This window comes from Arvicanthis niloticus, chromosome 14 (assembly GCF_011762505.2).
Source record: "Arvicanthis niloticus isolate mArvNil1 chromosome 14, mArvNil1.pat.X, whole genome shotgun sequence".
NCBI classification, from domain to species: domain Eukaryota; kingdom Metazoa; phylum Chordata; class Mammalia; order Rodentia; family Muridae; genus Arvicanthis; species Arvicanthis niloticus.
The window spans coordinates 43834706-43849676 of record NC_047671.1 but is presented as its reverse complement, the minus strand read 5'-3'; positions in this window follow the sequence as shown (position 1 = coordinate 43849676).

The window sequence follows — 14971 nt, the reverse complement described above, 5'->3', positions numbered from 1 at the left end:
TACTGGAGAATGTGAATGGGATGGTCCTGCAGTTCCAATGCTGCAGGATTTCCATTACACAGGGCAACAACAAGATATTTGAGAAGAGTCCCAGTCAGGATCCAGTATTGATGGTATAACATAAGTCAGAGGACTCATACCAGACCAAAGACTCATTGCAATGAATATTTGAAAGTAAGATGTATGGACAAAAGGATTGTGAGATACACTGGGAAATTACAGCTTCCACAACAAGATTTTTATGCTTTGTTTTATATTTATTTATTTATATTTTTAATTTTTATTTTATGGGAAGATTGCAAGGGTAAGGGGTGAATATGAAGGGGCAGCGAGATGAGTGGGATGGGGAGCATGGTGTGAAACTCACAAAGAACCAACAAAAAGTTTTTAAAATCCCATCTGCATATCATAAAAATGCATAACAGATTTTCTGTGATATCTCATATGTTACTTACTTTGCACATAAGTAATTGAAAACCAGCAGCACTGGAGAGTCTGGCTTTAGAATGGTTGTGTTATTACTTTCTCTTTACTATCCTTACCATTATTTCTCTTTTACCTTAACCTCCTCCTTTCCACTCAACTCTGGCTGGATCTTTAATGGTCCTGTTGTCCTCCTCTTTCCTACCTGAGTGGAACAGGTCATCCTTCACCTGGGTCACGTTCTCTTTATTTCCATCTTCATTATCTTCCTCTTCATAGTTGACAAGCAGGATTGTATCAGACCCAAAAAACTGCATAGGCAAGGAAACAAAGAGAGAAGAGACAAGCTACAGATAAGGAGTCATCTAATATGTCTTCATCTGACAGGAGACTAATATCTAGGAGATATTAGTAAACTAAAAGATTGAACATCAAATCTCTAGATATTCCAGTTAGTAAATAGGCAAATTCATTGGAGTATATATGAAAATGAAAATACAAATAGTCTGTTAATTTAATAACTTTGTCTGGGGGTCTATTTTCAGGTTTACACCATGTACTTTGGCTGCCAACATGTTGATGTTGTTAAAGATAAGCTTTAACATGATAGGCAGGAATAAAAGTATCCCAAGGACAAGAAGGGCTAGCCTGATCAAGCTATATATGCCATTCCCGAGGTTTGTCCAAAATGGAAATACTGAGCTCAGGTCATGGATAATTTTATTGGGATTATCTGCAGCATCAAAGATCAACAGAGCAGCATTCTTTAAATTTATAATCTCATGCAAAATTAACACACCCAGAGAGGTGTTAAGATTATGCCAAATATCCTACAGGTGTCTTTAAACTTTTTTCTAATTATAATGACAATTATTGTGAATTTCAAAAGTAACACTACTCCAATGATATTTGTCATGACACTTGGGATGGCTCCTAACTCTTGAACCCTGAACCTCCTTCAGATAATTTGAATGGCTTATAGAGCATCATTTGTTGTTCCAGATACCTACATAAATCCTTTTATATACTCAATACATTCGTAACATGAAATTTTAGAATCTTTTATGATATAAAGCTAACATTTCTGAAATACTTTGTTTATTTAAATACATTGAAGCTATCACTTAGTTTAATTAAAAGGAAAACATTCAGTGCATTTTATGGGCAATATAAGTAAATATCTTTCATTACTTCTCTTAGGTGACCAACTATTTGAATTAGTAAGTGAAATGTGTGAATAGGTTTTAAAGTTCATTCTTTTGAAGATTAATATAAACAATACTTGGCTGTGAATGTTTTGGTAATTGCCTGAGTATTCCTCTGAAAACAAATGAGAGTAAAATTCTATTTCTTAATTTTATTGTCACATAAATCCATCTAACTTGAAATTAAAACACTTGGAAAATCTTGCATTCTTCTCACAAAAAAAGAATATACACATAGCCGATACATGCAGGAAAAAAAAATCTTAGCATTTTAGCTATCAGAAAAATGTGAATTAAAACTGCATTGATGACATACCTGAACACAGTCAGAAGGGTTATGATAAAAATATAGTGTAAATAACTAAAGATATGGAAGAACAACTCAGGTTGGTCAGGATTTGTAGAAAAGGGATCCATGCATGCTGTTGGTGCCAATGTTAACTAGAGCAGCCACTACGGAAATCGTATGACAGTTAATTAAACTTAGAACAGTCATATTACAGAGCTGCGGCTGTCCTAATGAGCACATTTGTGGAGAAAACAAATAGATACAGAAAAGACTTGTCTGCATATGCATGTTGTGGCACCCCTCACAATCAAGTCATGTTATTGAATCAGCATAGATGTCCATTAACAGGAGAATATCAAAGAAGCCGTGGTGTGAACACACAAGAGAGTGCTATACAATTATGAGTAAGAGGGGAAATTGCTGTGTGCATTAAAATGGATGGATCTAGAGTTAGTGTTCACTCTACTGTTTACCAAAGTCCTCTGTGCTTTATTCTGGTGGTTAAAATACTTTGTTACTAACTTTTAAGATTGGAATCCCTTGTAATTAATTAATAAGGTTAAGATGTTACTATTTTTAAAGGTCTGAAGAGCATCATCCCATAAGCAGGGAGCTTGATTGTGTTTCCACTAAGACTGAAATAGTTAGCATTTAGGCATTTTCTGGTCAGTGCTTCAGACTCAGAATGATATTGTCATTATGACCTGGTGCTGATGTAGCTACTTCACTTCAGTGGTGCTAAGAAACCTTGGACCTTCACAGTTATAAAAATTCCTTCAACTTTGCCTTTAATAACCAACCCTTTTGAAAAGTTAGAATTCATTCGATCACTCATTTCACTCTTCCTTCATACCGTTTACACTATCACAAACTTAAAAAGAAAAGGAAAATAAAGAAATGGCAGACACATGTACCATTCAACAACAGAACAGTGTGTGAGAAAAGCTATAAATTTTCTGAGAATCCAAAGTGCTGAGACCTGACCTGGGACTTTCCTTCCTCCATGTTTCTTTCCCTTCCACATCTGTTCAGAGGCTTTCAACAATATTTAAGTATAATATGTGGATTCGACGTTGGAACATGATTCCAATGACATGGTAGAAAAATTGGACTAGAGAAGAAATCAACAAGAAGCAATGAGAAAAATTAAAATTATATTATTATCTCAGACAAAAGGGGAAAACAGCAATTAAGGGCTTCATAGTGTGAGTTAAGTAGAGCATACAGATTAAGAGTGGTAAAGGATAGAAATAATGGTGGCGTATGCATTAGGGTTTGTCAGGCTTGGCTTTATCCTTCTTGGTTATCAGGACTATGACAATGACTTTAGAAAAGAAAACAGGGAAGGGAAAAAAAGAGGAATGAGGGAAATTTTCAGTTGATCTTTTGAGTTAAGATTGGGGTTTTCTTATATATCTTGGTATTCTTGTTTTGGAATATGGAAGTAGAAGTATTATGTTGAGACCAGGCCTCAATGAAAGGGGTGATTAAAGCATTAAGCAGAAAAAAATTTGAGTGATTAGTATTTTTTTAATCGATATGTATCAAGAACAGGTAGTAACCAAATTGGGAAGAAATGGTAAGTTCACCAGTAGGAGTCACTTGACAGTTAATTCTCTGAAAAAGCAGAGAGAGGAGACTTTAAAGGGGGAAGGGGAAGTTATATTTCGGTGCTAGAAGACTGGTGTGTGTTGGGGAGAAGTTTCAAATGAAAAATTGTATTTCCTTTACCCATCACAAGTATGATCCAGTTGTAGGCAAAATAATCGGCACACAATAAAAAAATAAATAAATACACTCCCTATCCCCACTTCTTTTTAAAATCCTCTCCAGTCTAGGTCAAAGAAGAGATATGATCCAACTTGCTTTTTGCTTTAGAGGGCTGAAGTCCATCTGATTATCTGAGTTTGCTCATCCAGAGCTGCTGACCACCTGTAGCTATTCTGTTCTGAGCTCACTGATACTGACATAGTTGCTTTTACCCATGGGTTTCCTCTCCTTCTGTTTTCCTGTGGCATTCATGGAGTGTGAGTGACTGGCAGTAGGACAGTGTTATGGGCTGTTTTCCCTCAGTTTGCTCCTTGTTCTGCTATTGTGTGCTGCTATCCTCCTCCATGGGGCCTGGACTGTAGGCGAACTCAATGAAATTCTGGCTTGTTGTAGCTCAGAGTGGTGGTGCAGGTATTAACAAATGGCAAAAGCAGGGCCACTTTTAATACCAGGCTTCACATTTCTAACTTCACTGCTTATGTATGACTTTAAGACCCTTGCATTCTCTGAGTACAGACTAATACAATGCTCTATAGAGTAATGTGGGGAAAGGAAGAATCACCTTCTGGTAATTGCCATAAAGGCCTGTTCTTGCATCACTAAACCTGTTGAGTTGGAATATATTATAAAAAATGATACCCAGGATTGGAAATAGTGAGTTAGTTTGCAGTCATAGACACGGCTTGACTATTGGGATCAAGTTGAATTGGGTTGAGTGTATAAACTTATCATCTGTATATCTGTATAAAGAAACCTACAGTTTCTGTCAAAATTCCAATCTGAAAACGACAATAATCTTAGTAAGGTCACCATGAAGAGTCAGGAAGACAAGGTGTTTCTGTATTGTCATGAAGCAATTATTCTCTAATCAAACATTGTTAAAGCAAATAAGGACACCATAGCCTGCAGTTGTCTGGGACCAAAGCTCCCACACAATCAAAGCAAAACCCAGCTCAGTGTGAACCACAAAGCAAAACAGAAGCCTAAACAATCAGAAACTATCAAGTAATTTCCAATTGAAGACTCTCCCCTGGATTATGCATGAATAAGGCAAACACCCACCTGTATCCAATCTCATGTCTCTCTGTTCTGCCTTTGTGTTACACCTGTGGAATCTGCTGCCCAGGCTGAAGAACACAGCTTTCTGCACCTCTGCTGCTTCCAAGCTCTGACTGATTCATGAGTCATTCTGTACTAAGTCAACTGTGTTAAATTTTCAACCAAAGTTTTTCTTTTAAATTAGAGATACATGCACTGTGCCAGCCACTTTGCAATGCTTGCAAGAGTAAAGACGCCTGGCCCAGCTCCTGACCCAGAAGACCAGGCTGCTTTTTAGTCTGACTAGACTTTTACTGCATTGGTGTTGTAGACCCAATATTAACCTCAAAGTAGACGATGTGTGATGGCAGGCATCATTTTAAACACATGCCAAGGTACCTCAACCAAGTTACTTCAGTTTTGTGAACAGTGAAGGCATTCCTCAAGGCGAGTAGACTAATCAGCATCCACAAAACACTGACCTTATGAGCTTCTTTATGGAAGGAACCAGAAAAAAAGACTATGATCAAAATGCTTGGGCATTACTTCCCTACCAGAGATCACAAGATCTTTTAAATCATATTAAAGGCTTCCGGAGTTATCAAATAAAACATAGTTTTAAACAGTACAATATAGCCTGTCTGTCATTTCTTAACAGAGTATTGCTAATGCCCTGGCTTGCTTGCTCTCCCTCTCCCTCTCTCCTTTCTCCCACTCCTTCTTTCTCTCTTCCTCTCCCCTTCTTTCTCTTTCTCTCTCCTCCCTTTCTCCCTCGCCTTCTTCCTTCACCCCCTCTCCCTTTTCCTCCTCTCTGTATGTGTCTTTTTCTCTACCTCTTCGTCTCCCTCCTCCAACTATTTGTCACAGTAGTTTGTGGACATGTGTGACTGGTTCTCTAAGAACCATTCACACACTAATTGAGACTATTAGAAAGTGAGGTAGTAAGGGGAGCTTTTTCGAAACAAGGACAACACTACTTTGTCACTACTGGACGAAATGATTCTCTTAATTGTTGGCTTGCCTGAGATTAAGCACCAGGCTTAATAGAAGGGCAGGGATTCTGAGCACTTCTTAACCTATCTCACACTAAGTAATTCTCTGCTTTTCAGCTTCTGGGTCTTTGAGGGTGTGAGAGGGTGTGGAAACACCCACAGCTCAGAGGCCAAATCTGTGCCTGAGTTGTTTAAAAATCCTTAGTGTGAGGACCACTCCCTGCCTGGGTGTGAGAGGGAAGCCACGCATTAATGCCTGCAAAAGGCAAGAACGAAGTTCAGAGCTCTTCTTCCTGTTAACCCGGAAGCAGTTATTCCCCAGTGAAAGCTAGACTTCCTCTGCCAGTTGAAGGGTGGGGTGGCCTACATTTGGCTTGTCAAGGGCCCACAGACTTTGATTAAGTGCCGCAACCTGTACTACTTGCTTACCATGGGTTTCAGAAACAGGGCCTGAACTAGAATGAAGGTCGTCTTGTCTCAACAGGTATTGGGGTTTTATATTATCTAATGCAAAGTTCCTAAGCCCTCACTGTGAGGCAAGCCCATCGGCTCCTGTGTCCTGTGGTCAGAGCTTAACTTCCCTGTATGCTGATAGATGGACAGTCTGCTGACAAGTTTGCCCTGTGTTAGTAGACCAGAAATGAAAGATGGTAATCCATCAGAAGAGTAATTCAGGATGTCAAGCAGCACAGAAAGGAGCATGGGTAAGGGGCACTGAGTTAATAACAGCAAGCTCATGTTTATTACAGTTTTATTCATAATAGCCAAGAGATGTAACTAGCCTTAATCCATCAACAGGTGAATGAAAAAGGAAACACACAGGAAAAAAGATGCACACAGTATTAGTTTTTTTTTTCTCATTTCTCTGACAAAGTGCACAGTGAGAACAGCTTATTACTGGCTACCCCAACAGCCACACTCTCATCTCCTTCCTCTTCATGTCCTCCTTACCCCCTCTTTCTCCTCTTCCACTTCAGTACTGAGATATTGCAGTGAGAGAACAAAGTTCAAAGCTGGCTATGCCTCTTACAAAATGGATGACCTTGTGCAAGCTATGGGTGACCTTTTACAAGCATGCAGCTTCTTTGTCTGCTTTGCTCCATCTTGTAAAATGGTGACAGTGCTCTTTCTTCCTATCTACTAATTTGTCAATGTTCAGAAGATTTGAAACACAGTTAAAACCACATAGGAAGCCACAGATGTGCTAAAGATTTGTGTTACTACATGCTTTAATGTGGTGAAAATGCACATTTGTCCAATGATGACTTGTTAGTATATGCTTTTAAAAGAATTATTTATTTTTATTTTATAAATAAATTTCTTTAAAAAATATTTTCCTGTGTGTATATCTGTATATCACATATATGCCTAGTATTCAGGGAAGCCATAAGAGTGTATTACACCCATGAAACTGGAGTGACAGATGATTGTGAGCCACCATGTGGGTGCTGGACCTAAATAGAACCTGGGTCTTCTATAAGATCAGGCAGTGCTCTTATCCTCTGAGCCATCTCTCAAAGCTATCAGATAAATATACTGAAAATGATTTACTTAACAGGTTCTGCATTGGAGTCCAGACGAACAATGGAGATAACTTGTGTTCATATCAACCAGGCTGAGCATGGCTGCCTCTAACACTGTACCTATGTGAACGCAGGTACAGGAATGTGTGTATTTGACTGCAAATCAAGCAAGTTCAACATTCGATGTAATTGAAAGTCATTTGAATCTTTCCATGAATCCCTTGGTAAAAGTCCACACACATACAGCCTGTAAGTAAAGCCACCTTTCCATCCTTCCCCCAGATCTCACAATCCTGGGTGCCTCATTCAGTTTGCAGTAATTTCAAGTCTTTCTTCGATTTACTGATTTACTTGAACCTTCACTGTCATGCAAATCTCCATTTGATGCAAAAGCAGGAACATTGAAACTGAGCCTGACTGACCTTTGCTTGTCATTTCCTTTATCTCAGCTTATGTACTTTTACTTTTAAAAATACCTGGTGAAAATTTCCTCTTTTCTCCTGTCTCTCTCTTCATCCTCTCTCTTCCCATTTGTGGATTCTGATGGGAAAGCAGAGCAGCAGCAAACGCTAGAGGGTTCTAAATATATCTGTTGAGGTTGGAGAGTGACAAATTAAAGAGGATACAGAATCTGCCTCAGGGTGTTGTAGAGAATGTAGAGTTGAAGCTCTGTGGCTTGTCTCCATCTTCCCCAAAGAATGATTAGATGTGGATTTCCTCATGTAAATTTTGTATTATGGAGACATGTGAGTTACTCGTACCAAATTACCAATCATGTGGTTAATAATTCTTGTTTCTTTTTTGCTGTCTTTGAATATCTATAAATAAATGTCTACAATTCTTTCCTACAGACAAGTCTCTTTGAAGCTGGATTAAATACATTGATGATGTACTTTTCGAGGAACAGCTATATAACCTTCTTAAATCCTATAAGCCCAATTTAAAGGATAGGTCCTTTGTTAGTAAAGGTAAGTTGGTTTCAGCTCCTGAGTTGTTTCAGTGAGTGGGCTCAACAGGACCAGCCACTCTGTTCTTGTGCGCCATCTTGTGAATGCATATGAGCAGAGCAGTCATGGGTTGTTGGAATTCACTGATTCCTTTGTACTATCTAATCTTAGCTTTTTCAAACATAACTTGAGAATTTTCCACCCACTTCAAGTCACCTGATTTTATGGTAAGCATACAGAGCCACTGTCAGGATAGCTTTGTTTCCTAGTTTGTGATACACTGACAGAAAAAAAAATAGGTTGCTGGAGAAAAATAACCATAGTAACTAAAACTAGCAATAACAACAAAACATAAAAAGGCCAGGATTTACTAATTGTTTATCTTGTATATTATACTCTTTATGTGAAGTATTTTATTCAGTGTTAACAAGTCTTTTGCTGGTGTATTTTTTTTTTATTTTAGATAATTTTTTATTTGTTTGTTTGCTTTGTTTTGAAGAAGTCTGACTATGCAGCCCATGGTGACCTGGAGCTCACAATCATCCTGGCCCATCCTGATATGATTATGTGTGTATCTCGCCATGCCTGGTTTGCATAGAAAACTAATAATGTACTTAGTTGGTAAATCAGAAGTCAGGAATACTGAATTTAACTGACAAGTCTTGAAATCGAGTACACTTACGAGACTTACCACTTAAACACAGAGTTGAAGTATAAACTCTTCCACAGGGCTTCTGAGAGGGTTGTGAATTTTAAGTTAGCATATGAGGTAATGAATTTCATCATGGCCATGGCCTTGATATATATGCTATTATGTTTAGTCCTTCTCCCCCACTGTCCTCGCTCCTGTAACCCCCTCCTCCCCTTCCACTGGCTTTCTCTTCCTCTGGTTAGTTTCCATTTTACTTTTCCATCTCATATACGGAAACATCACTTTACAGAGAGAAGACCACACACACACACACACAAGTGTCTCTCTCTCTCTCTCTCTCTCTCTCTCTCTCTCTCTCTCTCTGTGTGTGTGTGTGTGTGTGTGTGTGTCCACAAGCATGCATGTGCACGTGTTCATGTGACAGGGCAGAGTATGACATTCATGACCCTTGCCTCTAAATGGATAAACAGATGCTATAGAAAGGCAAGCATTTTTCTTCCCAAATGATTTCATAGCATTTTTGGTTGACAAAGTTTATGCCCATTAATACAGAGTAACTTTCCATTAGCCACATTTGCTAAAATATGGACTAATCTGCTGACAGGAAATATACAGTTCTCACTATTTTTAATGGTTATTGAAACAGTTTGAAATGATGCTTGGTAGAAAGACCTATTGAGTGAGTGGTCCTATTCACATTGTTTCAGAAAAGCCCATAGGGGACACAATTTCTACAGTAAAGTTCAAAATGGGGTTCTTTTGGCTCAGTAGGTTTCACACCCTCTCAATTTTTTAGTTGGAGTTGTGCTTTGGGTCGATACTTTTGATTCCAAGTTTCAAGATAGAAACTCACTTAGGGAAAGGCAAAACATGAATTATGAGAAATAGAATGTACTTAAAAAAATACACAGGTTAGAAGTCAGAAATTAGAGTCTGGAATAATGTCAGCTTCTCTCCATCCAGAATGTGTATCTATCATGGATTTCAGTTCTCTACTATCTTCGGACTGTCTTCTTTTGTGTCCCCCTAAGGACTCAGTCGATCCTGTTGGATATTTCTAAATGAGCGTGTCCCAGATGCTGAAATCTGGAGAATAAAAACATTTCACCCTTGCTTTCAACCCTGTATTTTGGTAATACATATTTATTACAAAAGTCACACAACTCAATATTCATCATATCCATCTGTAGACTCTCGTGGTGTTTAGTCGTGGTGTTTGGGAAAAGCCTGCAGATTCAGAACTTCTATTTCATGCCAAATATTTTTCATCATCCTGAAATGAGATTATTTTCCTGTTATGTAATGGCTCATCATCCTCACAGCATCTGAGGCTACTGCTATACTCTTTTCTTTCTCTAGTTTCACCAGTTCTGAATAGTTCACATACAGAGAGGCACACAGTAAGTGGATGTTCATGTGTAGTGTCTTTCCTGTAGCATAATGATTATGGTAATATGTAGCACGCCACTTGGTTCTCCGTGTCTCTAAACTTTGTTTTCTTAGATTCAACTAATAATAGATTTAAACATTTACGTATGCATATGTTTAAGAATACGTCTGTAGTGGGCATTTACTCATTTCTTGCAATTATTACATAAGCTATATGGTCACACAACTATTTGCATAGGAATTACACTGAACTGTGGGTTATAAAAATTCAGGTATTTAAAGACTAAAGGTAATACATGTTGTATATTCCCAAGTGAAAGAAGGACTCTAATGCCCTAGGAATTTGCTATTTATTGAGCACCCAGGCACCGATTTTCTTGGAATATGGAGTGATGCCTGTACCTCCATTTTGTGGCTGATAAACCCAGAATGTAAATGCAACACATTTTGTTTGTCTGCTCACGTGCTGATAGGCATTTGCATTGTTTCTGAATTAGTTGTTCTGAATCACATTGCATGTTTTGTTTGAATAACTGATTTATTGGGAATGAAATTGCTAGTGTGTGATAATCATATATACCCAGAAATCTACTCCAAATAAAATGCTGTGAGCCAAAGGATGCAGTGTGAATCTAATACTCTTCAGGCAGCCTCTGGGAATTCCTTACCTGTGGAAAACCTTGTCTCTTCTGTAAAATTCATATTTACACAACAATAAAACAAGATCCTTGGTTATTTTGGTTTAATTTATTACACACACAAATACACACACCATATATTCCTTAATTTATGAGATTATGTTTTGAGAAAACTATAGTAGGTTGAAAACATCCTGAACTGAGAATGCATTTACTATACCCACCTGTCTGAACACCACAATTTAGCAACGAAGTACACCAGACTTTTAGTTGTGAAATGAAATGAAACATGGCATATTGGAATCTGTGGCTCACTCCCACCGGCAGCCTGGTGAGAACAGTATACAGCATCTGACTAGCCCAAGAAAAGATCAGTACTCAAAATAGTATAGTTTCTGCTGAATGGAATTGCTTTGAGCCATTATTACAAAGTTTAGAAACCACCAGTCATTATATGCTGTGAGTCAGGACAATGTCCACCCCTCCCCCACCACACACACACACACACACACACACACACACACACAGACACCTTGGCAGTGTTTCAGGTTTTGTCAATTTGGTTTTTATAGGGACATTTAAAACTAAGTGCCACGGAAGAGTTAGGGGAAGGACTGAAGAAGCTGAAGGAGATTGCAACCCCAAAGGAAGATCAACAGTGTCAACTAACCTGGACCCCAAAGAGTTCTCAGAGCCTAAGTCAGCAACCAAAGAGCATGCACAAGCAGGTCCGAGGCCCCTGGCACATATATAATAGAGGACTGCCTTGTCTGGCCTCAGTGAAAAAGGATGTGCCTAATCCTGTAGAGATTTGATATCCCAGGGAGAGGGTATGCCTTGGGGGGCACCTTTTTAGAGGCAAAGGGGAAGGGGGAGGAGAAAGAACTGTGCAATTGGAGACTGGGGGGCAACATTTGGGATGGAGATTAATAATAATAATAATAATAATAATAATAATAATAATAACAATAAAATAAAACTAAGTGCTAAAAATATTATCATTAAGAAGAATCCATTAATATGACATTGGCCAAGGACAAGAAAGTAGGCTTTAGGCAGGAAGCTGACATTAGGCTAGAACAAAGAAGTAATCTCAGGCAGGAACCTAAATATTATACTAGAACAAAGAAGCAATTTCAGACAGGGACCTAAATTTTAGGCTAGAATTTAAAAAGTAGGCTCCAGACATGAAAATGACCTTGGGCTAGGACAGGGAAGTTGATTCAGATATTTTGGTCATCCTTATAAGCCCTTAAAAATAGTGATAATGGCAGTGTTCATGTAATTGGGTTTAATGCCTTGCTTTTTCTTTGACTATTTGTGTTTATTGTATTGCTTGTTCCTTGACTATTTGCATCTATTGTATTGCTAGAGTCTCAACCTAGAACTGACCTTAATATATGCATGTAATCAAAATGGTATAAAAGCATGAAGGAGGAGGGTGGATGGGATAGGGGTTTCTAGGGAGGGGAAATGGAGAAAGGGGATGACATCTGTATTGTAAATAAATAAAATATCCAATCAAAGAAGAAGAATCCATTGTGCACTGCTTGCAAATATGTTTTTTAACTTTCTTCACACACACACACACACACACACACACACACACACACACACACACACACATCTTCCCACCTTAAATTTTGATCAAGTTCAAATCATCTATTCTTTTTTTCCTTCTTATGCCTCTAGATCTAACTTTCAAAGCAAAGAGACCGTTGCTTCAATCATCACAGATGACCTGACCAGACCTAGAATATGTGAGTGGTGCCTATCCCTCAATAAATTATGACATGAGTTCTTAGAAGAGAAGGTTAATTAATATGCGTGGAGATACATACCCAAATAAAGGCAATGCTGAGAGATTCAAACTCATGTCCCATATTAGAGCCGTTTATTTTAACTGCTCTTATTATGCAAATAAATTGTAATTATGGTGACCTAAGGAAAAGAAAAAAGAGTGATCAAGTTTTGAAGAGTGGGTAGCCTTTAGGTAAAGAGGGAAATGAGGTGACTGTCAGGTGCTGCTGTTTTTAGAGGCTCTGATCAGTATAATTAAGCAATGGCACACCTTGACCACGTTAACTTATTTATCAAATGGCAGGTTGGGATTGTGATTACTGCATATGTACACTAGAGGGTACTATAAGATCTCAGTTTTCCTGGTTCTTTAGGCCCAACTGTTAAAAACATCCTTTTCTCTAATGCTATTTTCATTTAGAATGAGTTTAGATATAATGCTTTGATTTCAAGATCAACTCTGATTTGGATCCATGTTTTGTGATGATCTGGTGTTATTAAAGATGAACTGAGCATAACTTCAGAGTTGCAAAGAATATATCATTTCCTTCCTTCCTTTCCTCTCTTTCATTCAGATGTCATATAGATGCAATCTTTCTGGTTTGGAAACCGAAACAAAATATAAATATAAAGTTCTCTGTGAAGTGGTGATTGACGCATATTCATGTCCCTTACCTTGTTCCCACCACTGTGCCAAGCCTCTGTGTGTTAACGTGGAAGATGATACAAAAATCATTCATTACTCGAAATCAGGTGGCTGGTACCTGGGCCACCAAGCTCAGTTCTTTTTCTGACTTTATTGTTGTTGTTATAACCTGAGCACCAAAATAACTCTTCTTAGTTTTTTTTGTTTTGTTTTGTTTTTTTTTTTGTAGAATTTCTTAATCCTTCTTTACAGGTTAGTTAGAACACTTTTGAGTAGAAAACCATAGAAAATGGCCACAAGTCAATGCCATGTGGTGACGTGTCAATTTTCCACAGAATCCTAGTAACATGACTCTTATGTGAAAGTGTTTGAGGAAACAAAAGGCTTCCTGGAACCATTGTACCTGTGTAGCTAGAGCCCCTCCTTTTTTTCCCTAGGTCTCTATATACTCTAGCCCCTCCCCCAATTCCTGTCCACTTCCAGTGTTGCTTGCTGGACACCCAGGCAAGAATCCTAAGCCGTACTCCAACAGAGTCTTTGTCTTTCTCCTGTGTCAGTCTTTAGAGACCATCCTTCTACATTTTTTCCCAAATGAATCAATCTTTTAACTTATTTCTTATTTAGTTATTTTTGGCATCACTTTTCTTTCATTTTTACCCTTTCTACTTTATAGTACCATCAAGTTAGCTTTTATAAAGTTTACAAGTGAGATCATGCACACATTTGTCTTCTGGTGTGCTTTTCTACCTTATTTTAATTAGCAACATGCACGCCAGGGCAATCTATGCTGCCTCAGATGTCAAGACCTTTTTATTCTGAAGCTTTGCAGCTTCATAGTCATTTGTGTGCACCCACCACTGTCCTGTTCTTCCCTGAAAGACACCTGGGGTGCTTCTGTATCTTGATGATTATGAATGGTGCTACAGTAAAGGTGAAAGCTAATTATTTACAGTCTACAGTTCACATGAGTGGGATTTCTGGATAATAGAAAAACTCTGCTTTTAGGTTTCTGAAGACTCCACATTTTCTCCAAAATGTGTTTACCATTTAGAATTTAGGAGACAGTATTTAATTTTCAAAAAAATACAAAGAGATTGAAGGTTAAATAATAATTTTTTAAAATGCCATTTCTTATAAGCAAGAGGCTCCAAGAAAGCTGTCTAGTAACATAAAAAAGTCCTAAAACACTATATATCTTGTTTAGAAAGCCTGAAATATGTACTTATGAAAAAAGAAATGTTTGGCAGTCTGATGTCAAAACTTATGATAGTTCAATGGGTTGTAGGAAGATGTATAAAAGTGTTGTTTAGTTAAAATGTAATTATTTAATAATTTTATTTCTATTATCACTTATACTCTGTTGAAAACTTTAGAATAGTCCCTGGTTGTTGTTAATAATGACATAAAATATATGTTTGTTTTAATATGTAAAGAAATGTTTTCCTAAATCAAGCTAGTAAACAAACACCTTAGAAAATTGTTTTGGACTAATCCATTGTCTTACAAGAGGAAAAATGGAATTAAAAGTAAAAACTATTGTCTGATGGTCAAAGGTATGAACTCTAGCTTTCTGCAGCAGATCACTTCCCAAACATGCCTAGCTCATTCCTTGCTCCACAGTTTCTATGGTTTCTACAGTAATATCCAAGTAAGTGATTA